At 32.2% G+C, this 18,200-nt stretch overlaps 1 protein-coding gene across 10 annotated transcripts in view; it reads right to left on the bottom strand.

Annotated features, from left to right (window-relative positions):
• Positions 1-18,200, bottom strand: part of Stacl (SH3 and cysteine-rich domain-containing protein) — a 242,260-nt gene that overhangs the window by 83,709 nt on the left and 140,351 nt on the right. The window lies entirely within an intron of this gene.

Genomic DNA, 18,200 nt, shown 5'->3' with positions numbered 1-18,200 from the left:
ACCCGATACAACCTTGCATTAAAAATATCAACCCTTACCTCACACTTAATAAATGTGATATCACTTGAAAAGTTTTTAGGGGGTTTTACTTAAAAGATGTCGCATTAGGAGGTTTGTCGTTTAGGAGGTTTATTCTATTTTTCTAAGGAAGCTACTTTTCTTAAGTAAATGTCCGGAAGCTACTTTGTCCGGAAGCTACTTTGTCCTGAAGCTACTTTGTCCGAAGCTACTTTGTCCGAAGCTACTTTGTCCGAAGCTACTTTGTCCAAGATCCGAAATCATGATACCTTTAAAATTTAAATTAAATTTAAATTTTTTTTTTTTTGGTAAAGAAAATCTTTTTTAAAAATGTAGCCGAGAAATCACATAACCAACTTACCGTTACGGACTGACAGACGAACAGACAAAGTGAATAATAGAGTAGCTTTGCTACTAATAACGATACTATTAACTTTATCAAAAGTATCATAAGGGATTAGACAATGGACGACAATATGATATTTACCCCCCCCCCCAATTATGGTAAACATGATTATCCTTCCTATTAATATTATTATTTAAAATGCATTGTTACATGAAATGTATGATATATTAACCAAATCCTAAATTAAATAGTTTTAAAACTTTAGCGTTTTATCGTTACAAGTAACTAACCCTGTGAGCTGGTTCTTTTAACCTAACCTAACTTAAAATTAATCTTTTTTTTGTAGATTACTGTTGTAGTGGTTGAACATTTTTACCCTCAACTTAATGAACTAAGCAATCATAGCCAACGAATAAAGAAGGTTGTTACAAACCTTTTGGGACTAGCGTAATAATAGACCGATGTACTCTCCCTTCCTGGGTTAATGCGGCCGCTAAAATTAAATTTTATTGAGTTGCTACGATACTACATGAAAAAGCTGACAATAAAAAGTAATAAATGGGAAAAGCAAATAGGCCGTTGCAATTTGTTTCAGGGTGACAGGGAGGGGACATTGGTCTAGGAATTATACTGGTACCCAAACTTTTCTAACACTCACTCTTATTCTTTGACTTTGAATAAGATTTAGAAAAAGTACCCAAAGTTTTCAAACCCAAAAATTAGTAAACATAATAAAACTTTGGGTACCAGTGGTAATTATACCTCTTTCAAACACATTTAAATTGGAGAAATATTGATATATATTCCAATGACCTATCTCTAAAATTCTGCGACTATTGTAATTTGTATATTTTTGTGTTTGCCGAATACGAAATGAGTTCGATCATTAAACAGAAAACTAACAATCATGGATCTAAAGGGATAATAGCCGATAAACTTATTTTCATCCCCAATGATGAAACACTTCTGTAGATTACAATTTGTGGTTACGTTGGGACAATTAACTTAATGAACCAACCATTCAATATTGTATTATGATCTATTATACCTGTCGTTTGTTTGTTATTGTTTGCTTTTTTACTTAGGGTCCGTAACGGTTAGCTCTTTCCGTTAATTTAGAATTCATGGGATAGTTATATAAAATACTTTGTTTAAGTCAAATTGTACACAAGTTATTATCATATATCTTCTTTAATAATAATATAAAAGCTATTTTGATAAAAAGTATTGCAAAAGGTTTTTATATAATCTATTTCTTTAATAATTTTTTCTTCAGCCAATAATAAAAACGTTACACAAAATATTTTATTTTGTAATAATTATTAAATCAATTTTGCTTGGCAAATTTCTAAAATTATACAACTTACAGTATAATTTTGATTAACAGCTTTTTGTCCGGATAATGTTTAAAACATCGAAATATATCTTATGGATGAACGAAGGATTTAGGCTATTTTCTTGAAATAAAAAGTGAGGGGTTGGTGTTTTAAAATATTGGTTCTAAAAAGAAAAAGTAATTTTTAGTGAGGGTCGTCATTTGTTTCCAGGGGTGATTTTTCTTGTGAGGGGATTGGTATAAATCTTCCCATGACCTATGGATAACTACATTGGAAAGGAAAACTATATCTGTTAAGCGGTTAGCAAGATCATTTAGTAAAGACAGACACACAGTTATATGATTACTTCACAGGTTAGGATAGATTTATATTAAGGTTAAACATATAGAAAACATTGCTTGCAAAAATTCTGAGAAAAAAAAGAGTTGTAAAGCTAACGGTATAATTTGCAACAGCTATTTGGGACATTTTATATTGTTAATTAATTAAGATATCATAAGAGATATGACAGTGGACGAATAATTTATGTACATTGTACATCCCCAATGATGGTAAACAAAATTATACCCTCTATATCTTTAATGTTTGATTCTTGATTTTCTAATGTTGTCATCCTTGTAAATATGTTTTTATTACACTAGTCCCCAAAGTCTTATGATTATGTTGGCTTAACAACAGTCGGGACTTTTATTGAATTTTGATTGGGTGGTTCATTTAGTTTAAAACAGTAATTGTAATATGTAATTTTGTGTATCATCATTAGGGATGTACTTGAATTAATCTGCCATTGTCTTATCCCTTTAGATCCCTGGATAAATAGAGAAGATAGTGGTGATAATTACATTCATAATTTGATTTCCATACAAATAAAAGAGGGATTATAATTACACAGGGAGTAAGGGAGGGGGCAATGGGCAATTAATTCAATTTAAGAACTTTCGCTGAAAGACAATGAAAACCAGATTTATCCAGAAAATTTGAAGAAAATACTAGTGTGTTCATGATAATCTAATTTAGAAAAAAATAGTTATAAGAAAAAACTCATTTACTTGAAAATTTGTTTACCAGTACATTATAATGTAGTAAACATTCTGTAATTAATGACTTAAAAATTGCCCTTATAACTTGCTCATCCCTAATAACTATATTATAAGAGGGATTATAATTACAAGATACTGGGAGATATGTCACTGGACAAAATGATATACATCCCAAATTAATGACAAACAAAATTAACCCTCTTGTAGATTAAAGTTAATGATTGAAATAAAAATTCTCAAAGATTTGAATCTATCGATTGAAAAAATACCTTGAAGACCAGCATAATTTAAAGTCCAATTTCCTTTCCCTCCCTGAATTTTATTTTGCGTAGTAATCCATAATAACCTTTAGAGAAAAATAATTAAAATATAATTATGTACATTATGTATTTATAAGTATAATTATATTTGAAAAGATAGATACAGAAAAGTTTTGAGATAATATATTATACCTTGAAATTACTCATTCAAAATGTTTATTTATTACATATTAGTATGTATTGTCCGTATGTGTGTTTGTAGCAAAAAATCTAGCTAACATTTGAACCGATATGGTTCTCTTTTACACTAAAGCTTCTAAAAGGTCGAAAGCAGTTTTAATAAAACGTTTCTCCATTCGTTGGCTTATAATCATTTTGAGTTGATTGAGTTGTAAAACTTTACAGTGCCCTTATTTTTCCACAAATATTTTTATATAGATTATGTACACTAACTTATCGTTCATTGTTTTATCCCTTAAGATATATATATTGGGGGGGGGGGGGTTGTATATGATGATTCACTAGCAAGCTAATTAATTGCATTTTGCTTCAAAAGGGGTAATTTTGTTTATCATCAATGGAGGGGGGGGGGGGGAAGGGTAAATGATGATTCACTAGCAAGCTAATTAATTACATTTTGTTTCAAATATTGTAATCTTCTAAAGGGGTAATTTTGTTTATCATCAATAGTGGGGTGGGGGCTGGTGGGGGCTGGTGGGGGCTGGTGGGGGGGAGGGTTGTATATGATGATTCACTTGCATGAAGCTAATTAATTGCATTTTGCAATCAATGTGGTAGGGGGGGGGGGGGGGTGTATATGATGATTTACTCTTAAGCTAATTAATTGCATCGGATTGATTACCTAACTAAATAAAAGTAATTAGAAAATCTATTTTTGTTTATTTCAATATTACAGGTGTTTTATTATTATCACACAAACCCAAGAAAAGACACAATATCAGAGAGAGAGAGAGGGAACAATGGCTGTGTATTACACTAGTTCCAAAAGTTTTATTATAACGTTTTCTTGGTACAAAAAGGGTAATTTTGTTTATCCTAAATGGGGATGTTCATCCCTTTATTATCCATTTTCCTATCCTTTAAAGTCTCTGAAGAAATCTGTAAAGGTTAGATTGTTAGAAATAATTAAAAATTAACAAGAAAACCATGAGCTACAAGTAGCATAGCACCAGAGCTGAATCTTTAAATCATTTCAATGGTGCGCTAAATCGGGGTGCGCAGAATTTCAGCCAATCACAGCGGCGCATTTTGTAAAATGCGCCACTAAATCGGGGTGCGCACCATTGAAATGATTTAAAGATCCAGCTCAGAGCACTTAAAAAATAAGACAATTTACTAACTATGATAAACCAAATCAGCCCGTCTATGGAATAATGGTTCAATAACAGAGTAGTTCATGCATGTACCTAACTCTTGTTATAATTGTCAATTAAATTCAATCCTTAAAAACTTTTTTCGAAACTTTTAAGGAAGTAAACTAAATTACAGGTCCTAGAAAATATTGTATATATTTGAAATTGACATTATCTTTTTTTTTTAAATGGCTGTTATATCAAATAGACTTTTTATGTTGGTGTTATCATTATCTATTATTTGACTATTGATTTAGCCATTGACTGCCAGGGGCTTTGCTCAAGAAAGGTTAGGACTGGTTAATGCTAGAGTAATGCCAGCCCTTCAGAAAGTGAATGTTTATTAAGCTGAAACAATTCTAAAAAATGTAGAGTAGTTTTTAAGATCTTATGATACAATCAGACTAATGCATACAGCTTAAAATCTTACAAAAGAAATACAATATAAGATTGTCAATATACTTTTTAACATGGTGATAACTATCATTACCTTCCCTTCTAAAAAAAATCATTATCATGAAATAAATAAAAACTAGGTCTCACCTTTGCATCATAGACCCTGTATTTTCTGTACACAGTAAAGTAATGGTTGCACGTTCCTGCCAAACCAAACATTATAGAAAATATGTGTCATGGGCTTTTAGTAAACTAATCACTTTAATGGTATAATATTAATTCTCAGGTAAGACCTTTTAGTAAAAGCCTATATAAAATTTGGTTTCACTAAATAAGGTGAATGTACCATAGTCTTTGGAAGGTTATTTCAACCCACAAATAATGGAACATTAATCAAAGGGTTTACTGTCTGTAAAAGTTGTAATATAAGTGCTTTGGGGCCTATTACAAAGATCTGGCCCTATGCTATTAAAATCATAGATTTGTTAGAAGTTTTATATTAAATAAAATTTATGTTGCTAAAGAAATTAGATTACTTTCACTAAAAGCTTCAAATTTATACTTTTTATCGAATTTCTATAAAAATAAATGTGTACTGTGTGTCTATGTGTGTGTAAGAGTTTAAAAGGAAAAAAGAGAAATTGCAAAAAGCTTTTTGCACAAAAATACGTGTTATTTGTAATACCTCTTATCATTTATTACATTTTGCTCCCCACTCCTCTATTTCTTGATGTTTAATTTTTTAGTAGTGAAGCTACTCTATAATTTCAAATGTCCATAAAAAACAATGTTGGTTAAAAATGATTTTTTCAGCTCCTATAAAAAAACAGACAGCTTAGTTTAGATTCCTATGACATATGCTCATCTAAACTATACATTGTTTTGTCCATTTGTTTGTTAACTGGGGTGCTAGATTGATTCCTAGATTTGTACTTTTTCTATTTTTTTTGACTCCTTTACAGACAGACAAGTGACATTTTTTTTGGTTTTTGGTTCTATCTATAATCTATTAGCTTCTCTACTTATGAATGTTGTTATTCTTGTTTAGGTTCCATCTAATTTTGCCACCAACCATTAATCTCCTTCTATTCTAATCTCAATCTATAGATCTTCTTTTCTTCACTATGATTTTCAATCGTAATACTTTCTATCATTAGTTCAAGAAAAACATCATAGAAAGATAGCTACTCTAAAGTTTGAGAAAAATAATTTTTACCAAATCATGCTTAAGTCAGCTTTCAGGGGGTATTACAATATTTAATATTTGTGGAAAATTTATGAAATTATGCTATACATGATTTTTTATTATGGCTAAAAACCAGTTCTAACACTGCGGATATTAATTGGTTTCAAAGCTATACTTGGTAATTTACATTATTGATGAGATGGTTAGATAGTTTAAGATATTTTCAGTTTAAGAGGAACTTTGCTATCTCATAAATGTTAGGATATTATAAAAAGATTGAAAGTGTCATTTTGCCAGAAATCCATTTTAGAAGGCGAAATTGAACATTTTTTATATATCATCACTTTTGTAATATCCTGATAAATACATAAATGTAATATCACAATACGTATGAGAAATCTTTCAGAAATGTAATCTCCTTTAATATTTTTATATTTTTTATGTTATTTAATCTTTTCATTTTTTTACCTTTAAGTCTTTTAATTTTGTAGTTCATTTCCTAGATACCTTTAGGGGCATGTAAGAGTGGAAAGGGGGTTAGAAGGACACAAAAAGACCCCCTAATTTAAATTCAGTTTTAAAGAAAAAAAAGTTTTTTTCTAGGTGTAATTTCTTTTAAGGTACTCTCCCCCAAAATAGTTAAAATATGTCTAAAACCTTTATAATGATTGCCAATTAAAGCTATCTAGTTATTAATATAGTTATGAACTATGCTTGACTTATAGCAATTACAATATATCTCTAGTTAAAGATATCTTATTTAAATTCTTTATTTTTTTTATTGGGTAAGCTTAATACCCACTACAAATCATACAGTTTGTCATAAAATTCAAACTCTAATCAAATATTAAAATTATTTTATTTAGTTGAAAACACCAATCCTAATAATATTGCACAATTATATATAAAAGTATGAATCCTTTTCTATTTCATCAAAAACTAATTTACTAATGAAAATCTAAATTATTAGTAATTTTAATTTAACCCATTAATGACAATAGGGTCTTAAACGACGCACAAATTCAAACCTATACTATCACTCTATTTTTTTGTGCTGTCCTTTTTAAATGTTTGTAAATAACTGAATAGAGCTTCAAGTTTTGTCCTCTACATTGCTTGGGCTCTCACTTAATTCGATGACCAGATGAAATCATATTTTCATGGCAGAGGTGGAAAAAATAGGAAAAAATTTCCACACCAGGTCTAACTTTTTTCTATTAATGAATTAAAACATACTTATTTATAATTAATTATAGCATTTATTATATATTTTTAGTTTCTGCTAAGTTTTCTTTAATTTTAGTTAGTTTACATACTTTTTTTTGATAATTTGTTGTGCGTCGTATTCGACGCATTCGGACTAATCATTTTAGCCATTGCGTCCTTTTTGACCTTATAGGACTAATCATTTTAGAATTTTACTGTATAATCTCCTATAATCTGCTAGTTGCTTCGCCCCTAACCTCTAGGGTGGGTGGGGGATGTCAGGAAAATAGCACAAAACCATCCCAAGGTGTTTAAAAAGCTTCCCTGATAAGTAAAACCAATTCAGACCCGCAATTTCTGTAATCTTTGGCTTGAGACAAAAAACCTTACTACTTTTTAGTATGGAATACAATACAAGCAGCGGCTACGCCCCTAGAGGCATCTAGGGGCCCTTAGGTTGCGGGGGGAGTCAAATCCCCTCTTTCAATTACAATTTTTAAAAAAAAAAGTTTTTTTTTAAATTTTGTTTTTTTTTATTTTCTAGGGGTGATTTCTCTCGGGATGGGGGTGGTACCCTCCTTCAAAATAGCTATAAACCTTACCAGGACCTAGTAGAAGCTACCATGTAACGGAGCACCATATAGGTTCAGTGGTTAGCAAGGTCCTTTGATACACACACAAAGACATACAATAACCTGTTACTTTATTTTAAGGATATAAAAATAGTAGCACAGATAATCTACAACTAGGGTCTGTCTGTACGTCCACCTGTCTGTATTTCCATAATTGCATCCAAATAAATAATAGCTACCTTACAACTAGTGAATGTATGTATGTCTGTCTATATATCCAAAATTACAGCCAATTAAAGACTGTAAATATGTTTATACTTCTGTAATTTTTATTGCAGCCTAGCTGTTAAGGGATTCATGAAAATAGCGCAGATACTCTACAATTATGGTCTGTCTGTATATACGTCCGTCTGTATATACACAATTGCATCCAATTAATTAACAACTACACTACAACTAAGAAATGTATTTGTTAGGGATCTAAAGTAATAAGTCAATGGCCGATAAATTGATGTACTTACTCAGGGCTATTATACCATAAAATCTTTCTGTAGATTACATTTAGTGGTTGAAACATTTGGACACTTAACTTAATAAACCAACCAATCAAAATACAAGTACAATTCCCTAAAGTTGGCAAGACAACAAATAAGAAAAAGTTATTATTAAAGTTTGGGGACTAACAGGGGCTGGGAGGGGGGGCGAGGGTTTGTCATGTATTGGGTTGTTCAATATAATTGTCGACAAAATCATATTTCTTAGCTAAAGCATTGTAATAGAGTGATAGGATATCTCTCTGTGTATCTGCTTAACTGATATGCTTCTTTTTTTACTTTGTAGCTTCTCATAGGTCCTGGGAAGGTTTATAACTATTTTTGGGAGGTTACCTCTAACCTCCAAAGAGAAATCGCCCCTTAAAAAAAAAAAAACACAAGAAAAAATAGAATAAACTACATGAAATGAATTCTTTTTAAATCTAAAATAAAAAAAACATTGTTGTTGAATTCAATGACCTCTCCCCATCTCAAGTGCCCCTAAAGGCCTCTAGAGGCGTAGCCATTGGTACCAAATAATTATATTCTGAATTGTTTTATACAGACGAATGGACGTAGAGACAGACAATGATTGTAAAGTATCTGTGTGATGTATCCTTATAATAAAGTAACAGGATATACATTCTACATGTGTCTGTGTGTACTAAGGGATCTCACTAACCACTGAACCGATATGGTTCTCCTTTACATGGTAGCTTCTCATAGAACCTGGTAAGGTTTATAATTATTTTGGGGGAGAGTATCACCACCCTCCAAAGAGAAATAGCCCCTTAAGAAAAAAACCAAAGAGAAATCGCCAACACAAAAAAAAGAATTAACTTAATTAAAATAATTCTTTTTAAATCTAAAACAAAAATATTGTTGTTGAATTCAATGACCTCTCCCCATCTCAAGTGCCCCTAAAGGCCTCTAGGGGCGTAGCTACTAGTACCAAATAATTATATTCTGAATTGTTTTATACAGACGAATGGACGTACAGACAGACACTGATTGTAAAGTATCTGTGTTATGTACATCCTTAAAATAAAGTAACAGGATATACATTCTATATATATGTGTCTGTGTGTACAAAGGGATCTCACTAACCACTGAACCGATATTGTTCTCCTTTACATGGTAGCTCCTCATAGGACCTGGTAAGGTTTATAACTATTTTGGGGGAGAGTACCACAACCGCCCTAGGAGAAATCACCCCTAGAAAATAATAAACCCCTCTCAAATTTTTTTATCAATTTTTCTCTAAAAACTGTAAGTAAAAGAGGGTGTTTGACTCCCCCCCAACCCAAGGGCCCCTTAATGCCTCTAGGGGCGTAACCGCTGCTAGTATAGTGTTCCATACTATAAAGTAGTAAGGTTTTTGTCTGAAGCTAAAGATTATAGAAATTTTGGGTCTGAATTGGTTTTACTTATCAGGAAAGCTTTAAAAATATCTTGGGATGGCTTTATGCTATTTTTCTGACATTCCCCACCCACCCTAGAGGTTAGGGGCGAAGCAACTAATAGATTATACAGTAAAAGCCTAAGATGATTAGTCCGATATGGTACATAATAGACGCATGGGAAAAATGATTAGTCCGAATGCGTCGGAAACGACGCAAAAAAAAAACTTCTTTGGTATGCCACAAATCAAAAAATCTAAAAATACAAATGTCTTACAATCCCCTAAGGAAGCCGTGTTTAAAATTTGAAGCGATTCTGACGACAGGGGGGAAGTTCGGCACTAATGGGTTAATATCCGGAAAGGGAATTAGGAAATGTTTTAAAACGAGATAGAATTATCTTATATGTTTGTCTTTAAACATTAAAACACTTATGTTATAAAATATTTTTTATTTTTGCTTTGTAACGAAAAAATATTAGCCATTTTTTTAAAGTTAAATTTTTTATTTGACTTCATTGTCTGTATTTCATTGTACTTTAATATATATTTTTTTTCTGTGGGCGAATTCTCTTAATGGTTTGAATTTACCCTCCCCAAAATTGTCATAAAACTTTCCTAGACCTACAATAAACTTCACTGTAAATAAGAAACAAAACATTTTAATGGTTATTGGGTCATAGATATACTATCATCCTAATACTTCTTTTGGGAGGTTATTGTGTTAACATCCTCCAAAATAGTCAACAACCATTTCTAAACCCCAGAAAGCTTTACTTTAAAGGAAAACAAAACAGTTAAATGTTTGTAGAGGTCATAGACAGATTAACATCCTATTACTTTAATGTCTGGATATCTATATTTTTCTATATTCCTGTTGTTATTTTGCATTCAAAAAATGATTTTTGAATTTCAGCCTCAACAGCCATTGTTAACAGTAATTGTCAATCAGACATTTTTTTAAGGATTAGGCCTTCTGCAATTTTTGAGGGTTTAACAAATGGACTCTTAAAATTTTCTTGTATACATTGTAAACGAATTAACTGCGTAATTAGAAAGGAATATTTGTCCCAGTCAAAAACAATGATTGTCTGCTAATGTTGTTTTCATATCAACAAAAATAATTACATGTTTCAGAAAAGATATTTTTGAAAAACCTTCAAGGAGAGGGGGATGGATGGCTACTTTCTTTGCTTGTATTTGAGCTAGAGGGCTAGAAATTTTTGTGTTGCCCCACGGTTTATTAAAGAATTCCTATCTATGATACATTGAGAGTAATGATTTGCTTCCTTGACCACTTGCACGAAAAAATGTCAGTTTTGACCAATTTTCAAAGCCATATAATAGTCAATATAAACTTTTGAATTTTTAATTTATCAAGAAAAAATTACAGGTTGCCTTAATAAGCATATCATTGACATCTCTGTAATTTTAAAGACATTATTAATGTCAATTAAATTACATCTAATCTAAGTGGTAATTGCTGACATAATTTCAACATGACGTTATTTTTATGTTGATATAATAATAGCACACAATTTTTTACAATAAAATGCAGAGAAAAAAAAGTTTTTAAAAAATGAAATATCGTGCCATGATTGTAACAGATGGTTTCGGCACCGTGTTGGAATATCCAATCAAAACTAAACATACTTTTTCTCTTCAGATATCTTTATATTTGGCCGTTCTCGAGGTTTTAAGCAACATTAATGTTTCTTTAGAGTATAAGGGTTTATTCTTAGTGTGAAACAATGGTTTATATGGCTCTGGGAGGATTCTTATATTCTCTTTTATTCCGTTTTACACTCTCTCTCTCTCTCTCTCTCTCTCTCTCTCTCTCTCTCTCTCTCTCTCTCTCTCTCTCTCTCTCTCTCTCTCTCTCTCTATCTATCTATCTCTATCTCTATCTCTATCTCTCTCTCTCTCTCTCTCTCTTTCTCTCTCTCTCTCTCTCTGCCCCTCTTACTCCCTCTCTCCCCCTCTCTTTGTCCTCCTTTTTTCTCTGTCACTTTCTCTCTCACTTCCTTTCCCTTTCTTTAGAAGTAACACTTTAAATGTCCCTCTCTCTCTCAGTGGAAAAGCTACTCTATAATTGGAAATGTCTGTTTGTCTCTATGTAATTTACACAGTCCGTCTGACTGTCGTGTATGCTTTAAAGAACATAAAAAGTATTCTCAGCTGTAAAGGTTTCGTGATATTATATTTCTTTTAAATTTTCAACATTTGCACTATAAATTACTTTTTTTCGTTTGTCTAACCATGATCTTTTAGTGGTGAGCTACTTAAGGATGTTGTCATCCTTGTTATCTATCTATTATTCTCTCTCTCTCTCTCTCTCTCTCTCTCTCTCTCTCTCTCACTCTCTCTCTCTCTTTCTCTCTCTTATAAAAGTTAGTAAAAGTTACACTGAAAGGTTTTTTACTCACGAGTATCGTATACTCACATTTTATATACCAATATAAACCACGCAATTTACCCAGGGAGGGAGGGGACATTGGTCTGTAAATTTTACATACAAATATAAACCATGTAATTTACCCAGGGAGGGAGGAGACATTGGTCTGTAAATTTTATATACAAATATAAACCATGTAATTTACCCAGGGAGGGAGGGGACATTGGTCTGTAAATTTTATATACAAATATAAACCATGTAATTTACCCAGGGAGGGAGGGGACATTGGTCTGTAAATTTTACATACAAATATAAACCATGTAATTTACCCAGGGAGGGAGGGGACATTGGTCTGTAAATTTTACATACAAATATAAACCACGCAATTTACCCAGGGAGGGAGGGGACATTGGTCTGTAAATTTTATATACAAATATAAACCATGTAATTTACCCAGGGAGGGAGAGGACATTGGTCTGTAAATTTTACATACAAATATAAACCATGTAATTTACCCAGGGAGGGAGGAGACATTGGTCTGTAAATTTTACATACCAATATAAACCATGTAATTTACCCAGGGAGGGAGAGGACATTGGTCTGTAAATTTTACATAACAATATAAACCATGTAATTTACCCAGGGAGGGAGGGGACATTGGTCTGTAAATTTTACATACCAATATAAACCATGTAATTTACCCAGGGAGGGAGAGGACATTGGTCTGTAAATTTTACATAACAATATAAACCATGTAATTTACCCAGGGAGGGAGGGGACATTGGTCTGTAAATTTTATATACAAATATAAACCATGTAATTTACCCAGGGAGGGAGGGGACATTGGTCTGTAAATTTTACATACAAATATAAACCATGTAATTTACCCAGGGAGGGAGGGGACATTGGTCTGTAAATTTTACATACAAATATAAACCATGTAATTTACCCAGGGAGGGAGGGGACATTGGTCTGTAAATTTTACATACAAATATAAACCATGTATTTACCCAGGGAGGGAGGAGACATTGGTCTGTAAATTTTATATACAAATATAAACCACGCAATTTACCCAGGGAGGGAGGGGACATTGGTCTGTAAATTTTATATACAAATATAAACCATGTAATTTACCCAGGGAGGGAGGAGACATTGGTCTGTAAATTTTACATACAAATATAAACCATGTAATTTACCCAGGGAGGGAGGGGACATTAGTCTGTAAATTTTACATAACAATATAAACCACGCAATTTACCCAGGGAGGGAGGGGACATTGGTCTGTAAATTTTACATACAAATATAAACCACGTAATTTACCCAGGGAGGGAGGAGACATTGGTCTGTAAATTTTACATACAAATATAAACCATGTAATTTACCCAGGGAGGGAGGGGACATTGGTCTGTAAATTTTACATACCAATATAAACCATGTAATTTACCCAGGGAGGGAGAGGACATTGGTCTGTAAATTTTATATACAAATATAAACCATGTAATTTACCCAGGGAGGGAGGGGACATTGGTCTGTAAATTTTACATACAAATATAAACCATGTAATTTACCCAGGGAGGGAGGAGACATTGGTCTGTAAATTTTACATACAAATATAAACCATGTAATTTACCCAGGGAGGGAGGGGACATTGGTCTGTAAATTTTATATACAAATATAAACCATGTAATTTACCCAGGGAGGGAGGGGACATTGGTCTGTAAATTTTATATACAAATATAAACCATGTAATTTACCCAGGGAAGGAGGGGACATTGGTCTGTAAATGTAAATTTTATACAAAATATAAACCATGTAATTTACCCAGGGAGGAAGGGGACATTGGTCTGTAAATTTTACATAACAATATAAACCACGCAATTTACCCAGGGAGGGAGGGGACATTGGTCTGTAAATTTTACATAACAATATAAACCATGTAATTTACCCAGGGAGGAAGGGGACATTGGTCTGTAAATTTTACATAACAATATAAACCACGCAATTTACCCAGGGAGGAAGGGGACATTGGTCTGTAAATTTTACACACACTAAGTTTTAAAACTTTTTTATAAAATCTTTATTGGTTGGTTAAAGCAATCAATGTCTAAACACATCTGAACGCTGCTGATTTGTCAGTTAAATTATGTAAATACTAGCAGTTTCGCCCCTAGCCTCTAGGGGCTTTGCCTCAAGAGGTGATAAAAAAAATAAGTTGAAATTCGTAAAAAAAAAGACTAATGAAATCTTCTACAAATAAAATTGGGGGGGATTTTTTATTTTTTTGGGGGGGTTTGGGGTGTCCCAACCCCCAAGAAAATAGCCTAAAACAACCAGTTATAGGAGTAATATATTCCCTGAAAAGTAGAATCCGATCGGTTCAGTGGTTACAGAGATCTTAAGCTTTAGACAGACGAACGGACAGACAGACGGACAGACGGACAGACGGACAGACAGACGGACAGACGGACAGACGGACGGACAGACATCAAGCTACTTTGTATTATAGATAGAAGTAACTAGGATGACAACATTTATAAAAGCAAAGCACAAAAAATCATGACTAGACAAAAAGACAGACAAATGATAAAAATGCAAGAAACATATCAATATATATAATTGATAAGGGGCATCATATAAATAAAAACAGCAGTCTAACATAAATGGCAGCGGAGAAAGTCAAAATTACCTCACAGCAACTTTGGTACAGAGGAGCTTTGCTACTAATAAAGATTAACTCTACATCATCAAAAGAGATAAATTTTTTTTTCTTTTCAAAAAGAATACTTTGAAGGTTTCTGTTACAGAGTAATGAAATTTGTTTAAATATTTAAAGATATGAGATTTGCTTTATTTTGTTTCCTTTATCATACCACTAGCGGCTTCGCCCCTAGCCTCTAGGGGCTTTGCCCCAAGGGGTATAACTACATCATTTGTTACCTAGAGAGCCCCCACTCTACCACTATTTTAAATAAAAAAAAATAAAAAAAATTGGTGGGATGATTTTTTGTTTTTTGGGGGGTTGGGGGTGTCCCACCTCCCAAGAAAATAACCTAAAACCACTACAAGCCCAGTAGATATATTCCCTGAAGAGTAGAATCCGATCGGTTCATTGGTTACCAAGATCTTAAGGGACAGACAGACAAACAGACAGACGGACAGACAGACGGACGGGCAGGCATCATTCTTCTTTGTATTATTGATTACCGTCATTGTTTTTTTTAGGAAGTTTTTTTTTAGATATAATGTAATTAGTTGTTAGTATAAGTTTTTTTTGAATATGCTCTCATTTACAATTGTAATCATTATATAGTTTTTAAAAGCGAAGCTTTTCTATAATTAGGGTCGGTCCGTCCGTACGTCTGTAACGGATAGCTTTTTTCCTTAATTTAGGCATGTTAAAATTGTTCTATCGATTTCAAACTTTGCATGGTGATTCCTGTAGTAGTTAGGTACGATTTAGAAAGCGTAGCAACTCTGCAGTACTCATTACCAGAATGTTCGTATGTCCATTTTAAACATGTTGATTTTTTACTTTTTTAACAGCAATTTTTTATTTCATCTAATCATCCAATTTATCTGATTTTTGATATGTTGATTCCTGGGACAACAAAGTATAATGTTATAAGCGAAGCAACTCTATAATCAAGTCCTAAAAATGCAAGTATGTCCATAAACATTATCCTGTATCAATCAGATTTTCAACAAATTTACTTACAATTTTGCTTCGACTCTTATACATTTAAATTCTGCTTATTCAGTTCAGACAAAATACATGTGATAATGTCCGTTTGTCTTAATGTTTCAGTGCTTTGCTTTTATGGATGTTGTCATCCTTGTTTTTTTTATAAACCTAAATCGTATGGATGACTCAACTTTAAATTTCCGCGTCTAAAATTAACCGCTAAAAGAAACTAACTAATTAATTGTCTTTTAATAATTTTATTGAGAGAGGGTTCATCCGACTGTATATCACACTGGTACTCAAAGTTCTATAACTACGTTGGTTAAAAAACTTTTGGTACTTTTATTGGTTGGTTCCAAACTAGCAGTGTCCGAACTTTTCAACCAACAATTTTTGTCCATTGTCATATCACTTATTATCCCTGATTAAGTCACGTGAACTTTGTGAATTTAAAGTTTTGTCATCAAAGTCTGCACATTTAAGATTATAATGGATATAGGATATACGTGGATATATTGACAGGGGAAAATTTGTTGACAATTTGCTAATATGGGCATTCCTTATTGGTTATTTATTTCATCCAGTAGAAGAGGAGGGGATGGGGTAAAGGGGTGGATGGGGGGTATAATTATGTTAGCCAGCTGCGAGCTCAAAAATCTGATGCAACATCCATGTAGTAATATATTGATTTCTGCACATTTAAGAATATTTATTTGTTTAAACCCGTTATAATTTAATGTTTAAACAAGCAATCACATGTTTGTTTATTCAAAATGTGTTATTATAAAATTAATTTTTGCTTTATAGAAAATAGCTAAAAGCAGGCCATTGCCTGAAGGACTTTTTTCTATAAGTGATATTTGGGCTTGTTGGATTGTTTCATTGCTATCATGTTCATAACATGTTAGGGGCGTTTCGTCGTTTTTTCACAGTAGCTTTTAATAGGCTAATTAAGGCTAGGTTACTTGATTAGCCTGCAAGGTGAGGTAATTGGCCCGGCAGGATTAGAACAACCAGCAGGGGCTAGGAATGGGAGAAAAGCTACTGCAAAAATAAGTCAAAACGCCCCTTAAGAGGCGTTGCCACAAAGGACTATACCCCAAATGTATAACCTGAACCAATCTTACAAACTTTCTAGGAAATATTTATAGCAATATTTTTGTGTTATTGCATAAATACTATAAATAAATTTATTTGATATTCTGAGTATCATATGAACAAGGATGACAACATCCATAATTAGCGAAGCACAAAAATATTATGGATTGACAAACAGACAATGTGTTTTAAAAAATTGACAAAGAAAAAGAATGAGAAAGGACATAAAATTAATATGATAGAAAATCTTGGAAACTTTGTAACATATTATTTATATTTATAGAAAAATAAGCAATTCATCTCAAATAGCATCCGAGCAAATCCCATTTCGCCCATTTCGTTACTGACTGACTGACGGAAGGACAGACAAAGTGAATTTTAGAGCAGCTTTAAATTGATTAAGTGCAAATAAGTACAAAATGACCTATCTATATATATTAAGTAAATATAGATAAAATTTTGACCTAGTATAAATCTCGAATGTTTGGGGGGCTACTTATTTCAGGGAGGGAGGGGACATTTGAATTTAAATTATACTGGGACTCAAAGTCCTTTATTTGTTGGCTCTGATATGTAGGGTACTATTATTACATCTGTAGAAGACGGAAGGAGATTGGATAAAGGGTTGGATGGGGGGTATCAGCATTTTAGGCAGATATGGACATTTCTTTATCAGAGTACATGCAAATCTTGTGCTAACTTCAATTAATAATATATCCATTTTTGCATAGATTCATGATAATCCGAAAATTAAGATTGTTTGTTTAAGAAGAAAAATCAAACAGTCATTTACCCTTTCAATAAGAGCCATAATTATTTAAATATACTTTTACTTAAAAAATCTGTATACTAAAGTAATAGGAAGACTCTGGGTCAGTCTGTCTGTACTGATAGATCTGTAGCTTTCCTGGGAAGGTTTATAACCATTTGGGGGAGAGTACCACCACCTTCTAAAGAGAAATCGTAAAACTAAAGTTTATTATAAAGAAGGGTCGACCTTCAAGTTACCTTAGGTGCGTAGTCACTAGTTACTCTATCTTATTAATAAAATATAAAAAAAATTATAAAAGTCAGAATAAAAATAAAAGAATATGCCATCAGTGTTAATACAAAACAAATATTTTCTTTTTTCATGAAAAATTAATGAATAGTGCTTTTTAAAAATGAGAGATAATATGAAGTAATTTTTCCTAATTTCTATACAATTTTTGGCTGTTTTAGAGGGTAAGAGTTGGAAAATAACCCCCATAAATGTATTTTATATATCTATTTAAGTCTCAATCTATGTTAAAAGATGTATAATTTAAATAAAAGATGTATAATTTAAATTAGATAATTGTAATTTTGAAAAAAATAATT

Source organism: Acartia tonsa, chromosome 1, assembly GCF_053477335.1.
Source record: "Acartia tonsa isolate MP-2025a chromosome 1, ASM5347733v1, whole genome shotgun sequence".
Lineage (NCBI taxonomy): Eukaryota > Metazoa > Arthropoda > Copepoda > Calanoida > Acartiidae > Acartia > Acartia tonsa.
This window is presented reverse-complemented; position numbering and strand designations above follow the sequence as displayed.